Raw genomic sequence first — 5,463 nt, forward strand, 5'->3', positions numbered from 1 at the left:
TTGACTTTGTACTTTAGGTGGCAATCTGTTATAGGTCATTTTGTCACATCCCATAAAATGTCCTTGAAACTGGATCAATTAACATCCATTAACACTTTTCATTCATCCCCTGCAAAGCCAAGAGTGTCATCTCTCCAAAATTTCCAAGAATTATAGCTTAAAAAAATCAAAATCCTAATTTTGACCCCATTGCAGTTATCCTTCATGCAAACTACACTATTGCAATTTTAACACAGAGAAACTACACTCACCGGTGCATGTTTCTTCCACTACAAGTGCAATATCCCCCAAGTGGTTTTAACTATTTACCGTTGGATCAAATATCAAACTCCTACTCTTGAGGAATTATCTCCTATCCCTAGAAATCCTCTCTCTAATATGGATCTAAGTCCTAGAATGGTAAATCCCAAGCCACCTCTTTTACCTTATAAATTCACTGCCTCCCATAGAGTCTAGGTTTGCTTTTGGAGACTCTTAGTTATGCCCTTATTCTATTTCTTTGTGCCTAGGGATCCATTATCCATCCATGGACTTGAGTTGTGATTGAAGCCTTGATTTGTGGAAAAAGGAATGTCAAGATTTGTAAGGGTTGTATCCTCTCCTATGTTCATTAATATAAAAAGTGCTTTGTTTTCCTATACTTATGTCTCATTTATAAATATCTAGAGCAATGCTTTCTTGACTCATTTTTTAGAGATGATAGTATATGTTATATGTATTTTTTGGATCTCTTACTTATTTTAGTTGTTTTGCATGTTTCACTTTTAGCATTTGGAGTTGGAGATGAAGCTTAGAAGAAAGGAGAAGAGGAGAGATTGCATTGTATTCTAGATAATTATTTCTTCCATATTCTAAACTTCTCTAAGGAAAGAATAATCTTTTTACCTATGTTGTTTCTATATCAAACCACTAGATCTAGGTAGTTTTCTTCTATCCATAGAAGGAAAATATCCATCAAATGCACATATCATATGCATACAAGAGAACTAATAGCAGTAGAAAAAGAAAGTCAAGTACTGAGGGTAAGGCTACATGAGTCCCTCATGAAGAAAAAAGAATAACAATATCGTAACACACTGTTGGAGATGCATATCTAATTGTTAAAAGAAAATAATGATGAGACCATGTAGTCTCAATAGAGTCTAGATATACTAATGGGGAATGTAGAATAACTGACAGTATCCGAAGAAACAAAGAAGTTGCAAGCCTTCCTCAGACCTCAAGATGAAGAATTGAAGGCTAAAGAAAAGTAACTACAAGGCATTAGGATATAAATTTATCGAGCCCAAGAATATCGCCAAAAGGTAGATGTTGAATTAGAAGTTCTAAGGAGAAAACATCCTAGAAAATAAACTTTCAAAGATGTTATAAGGAAAATCTATGAAAAAATCATGAATATAGTAGAGAAATGATGGGGAAACTAGAGGTGATCTAATAAAATATAAAAGTTATCATGGTAGCTCGAAGAGAAAAGAATACAGTCAATAGCATCATCAGGGATACTCCAGCCAAATCTAGAACAATTATAAACTACCTTAGCCACATGACCAAAGGAAAAGTTAGAAAGGAAGATCTTGATAGATCCCATCTAGTGGCTAGGGATAATCGATCGAAGAGAAAGAATAAATTGATAACATTGGTGGAAAATAAAGCAGAGACCATGGTAAATGAGGTACAATATTTCAAAAGTAGATGTGAAGTGTTATATAAGAGAAATTTCCCACATTACTTTGATGGGAATGGTGATGTATACTCCAAAGAATCCATTATGAATAGTGTAAATGTTATTAAAGAAGACAAAAGAGGATTTGGAGAAGATTATCATATTTTACAAGGAATGGATATCATGTACTTATATGAAAATCATTTTGAGATCCTTATCTTTAAGGAACTAGAAAAAATGGACTATGAGCGAGTCGCAACCTTGGAAAGACACATATAGGATACATAGGCATGTGATTTTGCAATAGGAAATGGATGGAAAAGAATGTCAAGTTTGTGTAATTTAGTTATTCAAAAGGGATTTACACGAATATTGGATGGGACCTCCATAGAGATAGGCTCCATCAGAAGCCCCAAATGTAGGAACAAGCACAACAATAGGTGTGACTTCAATAGTCGATACTAGCATTAGTGCGACCCGTAACATCGTTGGAAACCTAGACATAGTAGTTCCCAACTTAGGTAGCAATGAGGAAGAGAGGGAAGCCCAAAAAGTAGCCAAGAGAGGCAATGAAGATGTATTACAGAAAAATATAAAGGGACCCACTCTACAACTAGCATATTTTTCGAGAAGCTTCTGGAAGGAGTTAGTTATACTAAATCTCACAATTCTGTAAAGAAACTTGGTGGCTTTTAAAATACTACTAGTTTTTTAGGGTGATTTCATAGTCCTTGAGTGCTTATATATAGGCCTAATTTTTATATTTTGAAGGGAGAAAAATTCTAGGCTGTAGTGAAACTTTGTCAAAAAATTTCAAAAATGGTTGGGAGGGTTTGAAGCTATTTAGAGAAGAAATTATGCAATAAACCTTGGGCTATATGTCATCCATTCTCATGTACTTTTATATACCCATTCCACATTTCGAAACTTTGCTATCTATGAATACAAGTTTATGCAATTTTCAAGGCATTATGTGTTATAAACTTGATCAATTCTGATAATTGGATGGAATTGTTAAACTGAAGTAGATTTTGAAATAAGTATGATGGTTTACTTTAGTTTTGAAAAAATTATTAAGGTTTTTTGAAAATTATAGTGGCTTCTTTCATAGACTTTACAACGAATCGAAAAATTTCAAAAATTATGTGTATTCTAGTGGTTGAATTCTTAATTGCTCAACTACCCACTAATTTTTGGCAGATTAAAGGAATTCTTAATTGCTCCTTTAATTCTATTATAGTTTGTTCTTCATGTTTCACCCACATTTACATTTTCAACTCCTTGTTTCAAACCCAAGGTTCATGCATGCTCCAACTCGTGATTAGTGGAAATGCAACCCAGTAAAATTATTTTAATGGTTGATAGTTTTTCCCTTAACCCTGATTCTCTAAAAGAAATTTGAATTTGAAACAAAAATAGAGCTTAATTTGAATGAGATTTATTCATTGTTATTTGCACTTCCTTGAAATAAAACCATGTTGAATATGATGATGTATGTAAGATGTTAATTTTCCTGTGCAAATTAGTCTTGTTGGTTCTGGTAAATCCAAATGTATTTAACACATAAATAAATATATACTTGCACAAAGATTTGAATATTAATTCATGGCTATAGTAGTTCTTCATGTTTCTCTATTTTCTTGTGACAATTTATAGGAGAAAATAAAGTGCATGACACTTGAACATAACCTAAATAGGGAAAACATTAGAATGATTGAAGGAAATAACTATATATCTATAACAACATATTCAAATGAACACTATAAATATACAATTATTTTCGGTAACTTGAGGGTCATATATATCTTCTTGTTGGAGTTTTAAGTCAAGAATAAATGAACTAGAGCATTGAGCTTAGAAACTACAGAAATACCCCCAACATTATTTGAAACCATGATGGATGACTCTACATGAAGATTTAAATAGAAGGTCCTTAATATGAAAACACAATTAATATCATACTTAGATGTTCCCACATCTACACTAAAACATGACATGGTGTGACTCTGGGGCCCAAACATCTCATGTCCTCGTTTTTGGGGAATGATTCTAATAATTTCGTTGGGAAGAAGGGAATTTACCATATTTTACAAATGGGGAAGATCGAAAATCATTCTTTGTGCTTTCCACCTAGTGACTCCACTTTTCATGATTTGCATCACTTTTCACCGCATTCTAATCATCATACTCACCACTTTTTGAAATGATAACCAACTTTGAGCTTAAGTGATTAATTGTACATACTCATGTCAATTTTTTTCATTGCACTAACACATATTCCATACTTTCCATTCTCATATTTTGGCCTTGTTAAAGAGGCACACTCTTAGAAGCCCGAATAAAAATCTCATGCTCCTCATCTTTCAGCCTGAACACTTGTTTTACATCTCTATGCTTTGTATTGAAAACACCCCAAATGGAGTCTTTAGGGAGTCAAGTAACCAACATCACACCTTAACCCTTTTCAACCATAATCTCCAAAATACCTTGCTCAAAGGTTATCCATACTTATACCCTTTTTTACCAACCAATACTCAAATGTTATGAGTCACTCAACCCATTGAACAAGTCAGAAACTATACCCTCGTTACACCACATGTAACTCCAAAAACTGACAAAATAAATAGAACACAAATATCATCTGTCACTAGGGAAATAATCCTACAACATATCATGGCAGGATAAGGATAACCTTGCAACCAAAAAAATCAACCCAACCAACCATTGGCCTAGGTAGTTTCCAAATACACTCCATTAGCCTTGCCTCAGGTATTACATAACATTCTCGAGAATGATTTGAAGTTGTTACAAAAATTCAGTGGTGAGAAGAAAGGAACCGTTGAAGAACACATCAACACCTTTCAAAACTTTATGGATAATTTCATGGTCAATTATGAGAATATGTTCATGAGGTTGTTCGTACAAATCATTAAAGGGGATGTGAAAAAATTGTTTCGTTCCCTTCCTCCCAACTCACTACACTAATGAGATGACTTAGAAAGAACATTTTGGGCCTAGTGGGGTGAGAAGAAATACTTTTAGTACTATCTCACCAAGTTTTCGACAGTGAAAGAAAGAATCTGATAATGTAGAAGAATTCACTAAGCAATTCAATAAAATCTACAACAAGATCTTAAATGAAATCAAACTCACTCCCATTGCTACCATGGTTAATTATGTAGCATCTTTCCAGCATGATTTTGATGTTATGCTAAGGGAAAGAAGACCAATAAACCTCACTGGAATTCAATTAGACACATATGCATTAGAAGGAAATTTAATTGCAGCAGGAAAAATAAGGATAGTGGAAGTGACAAATGATAATTACAACGTTGAAAAAGAAATGGGAGGGAATATAAATATAGGAAAAACCAAAATAAAGGATGGACCAAATATTCCTACTTACAATAATAACTCTTATGAGGATAAGAATGAGGAAATGAATAGATTGATCATAAATTTGTGTAACAAAATTTCTAAGGTCACGTCAAAAGGACGAAGTAAGATTCAAAACCAATTACCTTGTAATCCCACCTTTATCCATCACCTATTCAATCCACAAGAGATAAATAAGGAAGGAAAACTCGAAGAACAACCCATACATCCTCCCATGATAAAGGATCTTGACTTTTAGACTAATGAATATATAGATGAGTACATTTAAGATGAATATATAAATTGGGTAGGAGATCCAAATACCACCTTCTATATCATTGAAATTGATTATACAAAATCCCTCACAAAGCAAGAGATATATGTATATTATGATGATTATGAGATCTATCCCTCTCAATATCAAA

The sequence above is a fragment of the Pinus tabuliformis genome, chromosome 2_1 (genome assembly GCF_031772625.1).
Source record: "Pinus tabuliformis cultivar Carrire ecotype Pingquan chromosome 2_1, CPIR1, whole genome shotgun sequence".
Taxonomy (NCBI): Eukaryota; Viridiplantae; Streptophyta; class Pinopsida; order Pinales; family Pinaceae; genus Pinus; species Pinus tabuliformis.